Raw genomic sequence first — 9762 nt, forward strand, 5'->3', positions numbered from 1 at the left:
TCCTCTCATTTAAGTCATTTGAGACCAAGAGATAAATTGCATTAATAGGGACCAGCCAACATCATTTAATAAATCTTCATTTTTCCCTACCACCAACACTATCATTTATAAAATAGGATCATCAAAATCATGACTTGTTCAAAATATTCTTTATTACTGACAAAATAGTTAGACATTTTACCTCAGGATCTATTTTATATGTCAAAATGGTAGATGTTATATAAAGTTGAAACTCATACAAATTGAAATATGACTAGCATGATTTTTCAAAGTGACTATGCATGCTATAGTCACAAGTAACTTGTTGAATATGATACATAAACAATCACTTTAGATCTGTTTTGTCTGAGAAGCTGTAGTACAAAATTTAGGGGTCTGGTAGGCACTTTAAGTATTAGCCTGATTATACTTAAATAGCAAAATAAGAGAAATGTGAAGGAATAAATTATTTGAAAAATGTCTTTAAAATTCCATAGACTTCAACTTGTTTTTCCCTTCAGAGAAGTAAAAAATACCATAGCAAGACTTGTGAAGAAAAATCACAGGTAATTCCCAACTGAAGGCACATGTGTCTTCTTACACATTTATCTTCAAATCTTTTAAAGTACTGCAGATCTTGACAAGCCCAAAGCTTCTTTCCTGAGCTACTTATTGATTGGTAGAAAATAAGCTTCTTCAAATAAATTATGGTGACTGATTTAATGCTAGCACTCCTGTTTAATTTCAAAACTTGACTTTTTATGCCTTTTAATTTTTTAATGAATTTCCTAATGGAACCATACTCCAGGGGAATAGGACATGCAGAACAAACCTGAGGTGTGTAAGGCGTTGTGTATTAAATGGATTGAGAGAAGTGCAGAGGGCAGGAGCAAGAGTAGCATGTGGACAGTGGCATGACACAATGCTGGGGATATGAGAGCAATACAGCTACAAAATCCTAGAGATTACTAAAGGGTGTGCATTTAAGTATTAAAGGATGTCTTTTAAGGGTAAAGAAAGGTCTACGGAGATATGTTTAAAAACATCTTTCTAGTGGCTTTATGAAATTAAATTTGAGTAGAAAGGCAATATTTGTTTTATGCTTTCTTATACAAAACACTTAATTCTTAAAATCAATGCATTCCAATTCATTTCTAAAATATGTGGCTTGTTTTATAACAGACAGAAATACTTGAATATGTCAATATAAATTATTACTATTGTCCATGAATTATTTTCATTACATCAGAATGCAACAAATGTTGTATTATCTAATTAATTTAAAATAAGAAAAACTAAGGGCTGAGGAGATAGCTCAGTTGGTAGAGTGCTTGCCTTGCAAGCATAAGGCCCTGGGTCTAATCCCTAGCACCTCAAAAAAAAAAAAAAAAAAACTAAACCTGACTTCTCCCTTTATTCACTCCTTACTATTTTCTCAAACATCTCCTATTTATTTATCTGCTTCTATATTGATAATATCACTGCAAAATCCAATGTGACTTTTTTGTTTGTTTCATGAATGCTGGGAATTGAGCCAAGGTCTAGCACATGCTAAGCATGAGTTCTACCACTGAGCTATCCTTAAGCCCCCAAATACACGGTGGGAGAAAATGATTTATTTATCACTAAAAGAAAATATTATTGTATGCAAAGTTCATTCCAGAGTTACCCAAGACCTACAAGGACTAGAAAACCTGAAAAGAGCCTATGATCTTTATTTCACTGTGTTGATGCTGACACGTTCACCAATTCCACATTGTCCACTTGAAAATGGGTCACTCTGCTTCTATTGGAAACCATTTCAAACACATACTTTTTATGTTCCTAAAAGTATGAGCATTCAGAGGTATCCCAAAGAATGAGAAACAATGGCTTATGTATTAGTAATAAATCATAAAATTTGCCTGTAGAGAATAATATTCAACTTAAAGTAGCCACTCAGTAATAACGACATATATACGTGTGTATATAACTGGGTGTTTTTTAAGCTGGATGCTCCTACAGAAGACCCTAAAATGAGAGTTTGAATGCAAGTAGATTATTTGGGTTGATTCCAGAATCACTATTAATTAACAAGAAGTGAAATTAGGAGGTACAGAAACCAATATAAGGCATACTTGAGGATACTAAGCTGTAGAAGCTAAATGAATGTTGTTTTAATTAGCTATGTCACCGCTTTGACTAAAGGATCTAACCAGCACAATTGTAGAAGAGGGAAAGTTTATTTGAGGGTTCACGGTGTCAGAGGTTTTAGTTCATAGAAGTTTGACTCCCTTCCTTAGGGCTGAAGGTGAGGTTGAACATCGTGGCGTAAGAGTGTGGCAGAGGGAAGCAGCTCACATCATCAGGAAGCAGAGAGACTTCACTCACCGGATACAAATATATACCCAAATCCATGCCCCAATTCTCACCTCCTCCAGCCACACCCTACCACTTCAGTTACCACTCAGTTAATGCCTATCAGGTGATTAAATCACTGATTGGGTTAAGACTCTCACAACCCAATCATTTCTCCTTTGAATCATCTTGCATTGTCACACAGGAGATTCTGGGGGACACTCACATACAAACCATAATAAATGTACTCCAATGAATTTTTATTGTGAATACTTGAAAATATTTCTATAAACCATAGTCACAGAATTTTAAGTGATCATATTATTTTGTCTCATTCCTCATTTAAAGAGGAGAAATGTAGGGCCCATAATAGTTTATTCACCTGTCCTAGACAATCCAGAAGTTTGAAAAGATACATTATTTTTTATTTTCAATCATTCCTGATAAGTGTAGCAAATATCCATGACTACTTTTAACATATTTTAAGATTTGGGGTTCTATTCTATCCTTAGCAAAACTTAAGCTAAACCCACTGAAACCTTTTATTTTTCTTTAGATCACTTAAGTTGCTCAAGTTCTATACTCCTTAAAAGTGTAGTTCTGAGAGATTTTTCTAGGATTTGTTCCTAGTGAAATTTTTTTAAAAATCTCATCCTGTGTCATCTGCCTGTTTACCTTGGTTCAACAGAAGCCCCACGCCTTTAAGCATTCATTACTTATGCTGGTGCCCACATTGCTCTCTATATCCTCAGATTTGATTCAATTTCTGACTAAGCTGTTTTTCTTCTCTAGTAAATGCTTCTTCCATGCCTTTTGGGCCTTAAGATATATCCAATTTTTTTTTTCTACACCCTCATATCTATCTTCATTTAATGTTCACCTGATCTTTTGCTTTATATGAAACCTGGATCTCCCCTGGAGACTTTTTTCCATCAGTCATCTCAAATAGCAACAATTTCAATATTTTTCTCATTATTAATGAACAATGAACCTGGAAATGGATATAAGGGTTAAACTTGTCTGTCATGGTCACTTGTAGACCATTCTATAACCACTTCCCTCAAAACACTCAATTATTTTGAAGAACATATGGATATAATATGCTAAGAAATAATCAACCTTGAGTGAAGCCCAGCAGAAGCAAAAGTATAATAATAAACACAGCAAAATCTCAACAAATTTGGTACCTTCAAAAATTAACAAATTTCAATGATCAGAAACATATTATATAAAATATTCTAAAAGATAAAAGAAAAACCTAAAAACAGTGATGAAGAAACACATTTATCTACATTACTAGGCAAGTTAGAAAAATAATAAAACAAAACTAAAACTGGAACATTTAGAAATTGACATTAAAAACAGTATAATAAATGGACTAATTGATAGATTATTAGTTGATGAACATAGAATGTATAAGCTTGAAAAAAGAATTGCATAAAGAATCTCCTCAGAATGTAGATGAGAGAGAAAATAAAATGTAAAATATAGGAGAGACTAATTAATTTGGTGGAAAGAAATGGTCATTTTCAAAAGTAGAAAATGCAACAAATGATTAAAATTTCCCAGAAATTATAAAATATATGAATTCAATAATGAAGAGAGAATCAACAGATCATATTCAGAACAGAGAAAATTATACTGGTAGTAGACTTCTGGAGTGAAATGATAGAAACTAGCAGTCACATAATATTTTAAAAGCACAGGTAAAAAAAAAATCAACCTTGAATCAAGTCACAAGCAAATCTATTTTTCACAATAAAGATAAACATTTTTGAAATGAACAAAAACTGAGAATACCATTAACAGATGTACAGCAAAAATTTCAAAATGTACTTCAGGAAGAAAGGCAATAAATCATAAGGTAAGTCAGAGATTAAGAAAGAATGCTAAATGAAGACACAAATGTGAACACATCCAAATAAATATTGTTATAAAGCAACAAGACATCTATTCTGTGGGCTTAAAATGCAGTATGGCAAAAAGATTTAATAAACACCAAAAAAAAAAAAAAAAGAAAAGAAAAGAAAAAAAGAATGGTTGAACAAAAGTTATGGAAAACCATAAACCATGGTAAAGAATGAAGATGATTAGATTTGTTTTAAGTTACTACTTTGAGAATATAGTAATTAAAAACAAAGATAAAATTTATGTAGTTTTCTTAGGGATTATGTTCATCTTCCTGTAACAGAAATTCAAAAGCACTGCTATAAACAGGATATGATTCATTTTCTATCATATATAATACGAAAAGAGGTCAATGATCTAGGATAGGATAGTAGCTTCATGTTGTTCTCAGAAATCTAGACTCTCGGCTCTGTTTTCTTTTGCATTTGGCTGGAAGTCAGTGACTGAACTTCCTTCTGTTGTGGCCAAGTGCCAGGTATCAAGAAAATTAAGTAAGTTAGTAGGAAGTGTCATGGGCAGTATGACCTCCCACATAATTCAGATCACTCTTGAAAGATTTCTGATTCAATACTTAAAACAATTTTTCTGTGGACTATATATTTGATCACATTTACTAAAATTTCACAGCAAATTATACAGTGGAAGTTTCCAAGCAGTCCCCAACCAAACTAAGGTTCTCCTAAAAACAAAGAATGAAAAAAATGAGTATTTTTTTTTTTTTTTTTTTGGTAACAGGGATAGAACTCAGGGGCACTCAGCCACTGAGTCACATCCCCAGCTCAATTGTATATTTTATTTAGAGACAGGGTCTCACTGAATTAGTTGCTTAGCACTTCACTAAGTTGCTAAGGCTGGCTTTGAACTTGCAATTCTCTTGCCTCAGCCTTCCAAGTCACTAGGATCAGAGGCATGGGTCACTGCACCCGACTCCCATTTCTTGATGATAATAATATAATATCTAGACTTACCACTAAAATATAGATTATATGAGATAAACTCTAAACCAATAGAGAGTGGAGAAATGCATCATTTGTTGAAAACACTATGCTATCTCTGATAAATTAACCTGGAATGTTTCTCAAAAATCAATTTACCATAAAAATAAAGGTTTACTTTAGCAATGTCCATTCTACTCCATAGATCTACATACACACTGTGATAGTCAACTTTCCATTACTGTAACAAATACCAAAGACAACTTAAAAAGAGAAAATTTATTTTGGCTTACAGTTTTGAATGTTCAATCCATGACCAGTTGGCTCTGTTGCTTTGAGCATGTGGTGGCACATCATATTAGAAGTGAGTGACAGAGCAAAACCATTTACTTCATGGCCAGGAAGAGCCACAAAGAGGAAAGAGCTAAGGTCCCACAATTCCCTTTCAGAGCACATCCCTAGTGATCTAAACAACCTCTACTAGGACCCACCTCAAGGTTTCCTCCACTTCTTAATAGTGCCGAGCTGTGAACAAAGCTTTAACACATGGACTTTTAGAAAAATTCTGGATCCAAACTACAGCCTGTATACTTATGCTGGCACCACAATCTTAATTACTGTATCTTTTTATTGTTTTGAAAATGAGAAATGAAAGTCCACTAACTTTGTCTTATTTTACTTTTCAAGATTGTTTTCACTTTTCTGAGTTCTGTGTCTTTCCATATACATTTTAGGATCAAACTTGATTTTGAAAAACATATGCAATAGCTTTGAACAGTGACAACACTGAATCTTTTGGGAAAAATAACCATCTTAATAATATCGAGTCTTCCAGTCCGTGAAATAAAATGTCTCCTTTCTTCTGATTATTTTTATTTTCTCAGCAAAGTTTCATAGTGTTGAGTGTACAAACTTGTCTTCTGTATGTTCATCTTATAGCCTGTGACCTTGCTGAGCTTACTTACTAGTTCATGTAGACATGTGTAACATGCCTGTGTGTGTGTTGTACTCTTCAGATGTCCAACATACAAGATCATATCATCTGAGAATAAAAACAATTTTAATCATCCTTACACAATCTAGATATCTTTTATTTCTTTCTCTTGTGTGATTATACAGGATTGACTATCCACTACAGCATAGAAAAGAAGTTGTGAAAACAGGCATCCTTGCTTTGTTATTAATTTCAAGAAGGCTTTCATTATTTTATCATTAAGTAAGATGTAATATGCAAGAGATTTGAAGATTCCTTTTATCAAGTTGTGTGAGTTCTCTTTCATTTTGTTAAAAGTCATCTTCTCTCACCACTCCCCAATTTTAAAAACCAAGAAGAAGTGTAGTTCCACATCTCTGATTGTATTCTCCCTGATATAAGCAAAAAAGACCCTTTTTACTTTTTGTCCTGTAAGAATGAGTAAAACTTTCCAAGAACAATGCCAGCACACTTTTCCTGCGAGTATCTCAATATATTGTTTACATCTAATTAAAATCCACTCTGGGATGAGATCAGTTTGGTCTGAAGAAGCCCATGGTTTTGTGTGGTAAAGGTGGACAACTCTTCCTCAGGCTCATGAGTCTGAGCTCTAGGTATGCACCTCTTAAAGATACTTTCTGCTTCTCTGATGTCCATATTTTTTCTTTATCCTGAATCTAGTTTTGGTTAGTAGGCAAAAGTTTGCTGCCAATGGTTGTTATAACTATGTACTTCGTTTCTCTTGAAAGAAAGAAAGGAAAGAGGTGAAGAAGGAGAGAACAGGAAGAGAGCAAGAAAAACAGCACTTTTATCTCTTTAGAAAATACCTTTGATACTTAAACTGTTTTGAATGTGTCCTTATTTGTAAACACAGATATAATTTGGTGGAAGAGAAGAAGCAAATTAGACAGGGCTCCTGACTTACGGCTTTTGATTTCTCGGTCAAATAAGAGTTAGTGAAGTGGATAATTTAAGGCTGTATGAATGGAGGAAGAAACATCAAGAAGCTATGAAATAGGAAGCAGGAGAGGAAATTGAATAAAACTACAGCTTAAAGAATGTTTTGATAAATAAATGAAAGAGTAAACCTGCCAAGCTCTTTGAAAATGTTCTAATGTCCTGATAAAAGTTTTCAAACTAATTTCCACAATTTTATTGATTTTAAAAGAGTATTCTGACCCAGAATCTTGTCCATTTCAGTTTTAGGATCAATACCACAGACTGCTTGTTGAAAATAGTTGCTATGAGTAATGTGGTGTCGAACATGATAAGATTTCTGAAATTGCAAGATTCTATTGAGATTTGTGCCCCAAGGCTAAGGACCAAAACCTTAAGTTATTTTCAGAATTTGATCGGTATCAGTACAGGGCAGGAAGTCCTGATGTGATGTGACCTCAGTGTTCTTGTCCCCTGGAAGAATTGTAATTGCCAAAGACACTTTTACTTGTAGTAGAATTGAAAGTGTTGCAGTAATCTAAACTACAAGCAAGGGTGAATGAATCAGTTAGAAACCTAAATCAAAGGAGGAGTTAACAATAGATACTTTAAACCAGAGATTAAAGATGTACTTGGTTTCCATGTAGAAATTAAGAAGAAATAAATCCGAAAGGCCTAAGAATGTGCGTCACCTTGACCATCTGTGCACTGCTTTCTTCAATCAAGAGTAAGGAAATATTTCCTGTCAGAATTTCAAATTTTGTTCTCTAGTCAATTAGCAACACTTTGAATTTTTAATATAATTGAGTATGAGCCAGCTGGATTTTACTCAGTTTGCTGAAATGAAACCATTTGATGGAAGATATGGAGCAGATATGTCAGTCAACTAGGAATCATTTCAATTTAGACAGTTTTAGCAAAAGCAACCTGAGCAGAATCCCGACATTCATAAGGAAAATAACTTATAATCTTTTCAACTGCTTACATTAGAGAATTACCACTTCAGTACACAAAGCTATGAAGTCCTGGTAAAATAAATTGTGTCATGATGCAAGTATTTTAATGGGCTGTCTGGTGGAAGAATGACCTTTTTTCTTTTGTTTTCCTCTTTATGAGTTGTGATTAGCACAATGGGCATAGGCAGAGCTCAAGCGTTCCTCATTTCCACACTATGAGAATCAGTGTGAACTGGGTCCCTTCAAGCAGGCTGTTCTCCCTCAGAGACACCTCCATTTAGAACCAGGGGAGTTTTGTCCGCATAGGACTCTTTTGTCCTTCCTGCTTAAACCTCTTCTGAGTGTTTTTCTCTCAAGAAGAAACATTAATGCTGTCTCTCTTCTCTCTTGTGCTTTCACAAATGCAAAGAACCTTTGAAATAATCCCTTGTTTCCTGGGACTAGAGAACTTCAAAGGACCTGTTACCTGCCTGTTCAAATTTCACTGAAGTTCCATCTTTGTTACTGAGCAGTTTTTATAGCAGAGGTAAAACTCCATATACTTTTTATGGAACAAAATATCTAAAATGCATTTTACATGTCATAGATTTGAGTCTTTTGAGAATTGTTTGTTCTATTTTTTAAAATATTTTATCTTTATTGACACAATAATTGCATATCTTTTAATGTATTTTAAAAATTTGGGGGTAATACCATTTTAGGTCTTTTGGCTTTATATTCAAATAATTATTAAGTGTTTTAGTTTATAAAATTACATGTCATTTTTTTATTTCTTGAGTTGATGTGTACATAAACACAAAAGATGAAAAAACTATTGAAAGCTAAATTCTGGGTGGTAGACGAGGCTTCCTCTGTTCAGCTCTGGGCTTCCTTTTATCACTGACTTAAATATTTCAGTAGTTTCAACAATATTAAAAATTAATACATTCCATAAACTTGGGGGTTTTCTAAATTCACCAAAATATGAGGCATAAATTTATCACTTAACTCTGAGTTAATTTGGGAAAACAGAAACATTATCATTTATGTAACTTATTACATGCATGAGATAAAGACAACCTATAAAAAATGTACAACAATGGTACCAAAATCATCTCCTTGGGAGAAATTAATATATGATATAATATAATGAATTAAGGTACCTCAATAATCCCTTTATAATAGACTCAATAAAATATCTCAGGATTATTTCTCACAAAAATCTGTCATAGAAGCAGATGTTATTATATAAAATGAAAACCATAGTTTTTCAGGGAGCCAGTAACATGCAGTGTAGATCTCTGTATCATGTGAGTTTCTACTATTTATAAGAAAAAGTAATATATAATCTAACAAAATTTGTCCTTTTAAATACACAAATCTCTAGATACTTCTACCCATGTTGTTAATTCTCTAAAGCAAAGTTCCATCAAGTTACTCAGTCCAGCTTAACATTCAGAATCTCTAGTTGATGTGGAATCTTTTCCCTTCAGTTTAAAAATAAGTCATTTGATCTGAGTATGCTTAATATATCATGATGACATAATTAGGGAATAGGAAATGATTTTTTTGTCAAGGGTCAGATGTAAATATTTTCAGCTTTACCGATCACACTGATTATTACAGCTATTCAAATGCCGCTGAAGGATGAAAGCAACCAGAGACAAAAGCAAATGAATATGGTTGTGTTCCAATAAAACTTTACTTACCAAAAAAAAAAAAAAAAAAAGGCAGCAAGGCTCATGGGGTATGGTGGTTT

This window comes from Sciurus vulgaris (assembly GCF_902686455.1).
Source record: "Sciurus vulgaris genome assembly, chromosome: 2".
Classification (NCBI taxonomy): Eukaryota; Metazoa; Chordata; class Mammalia; order Rodentia; family Sciuridae; genus Sciurus; species Sciurus vulgaris.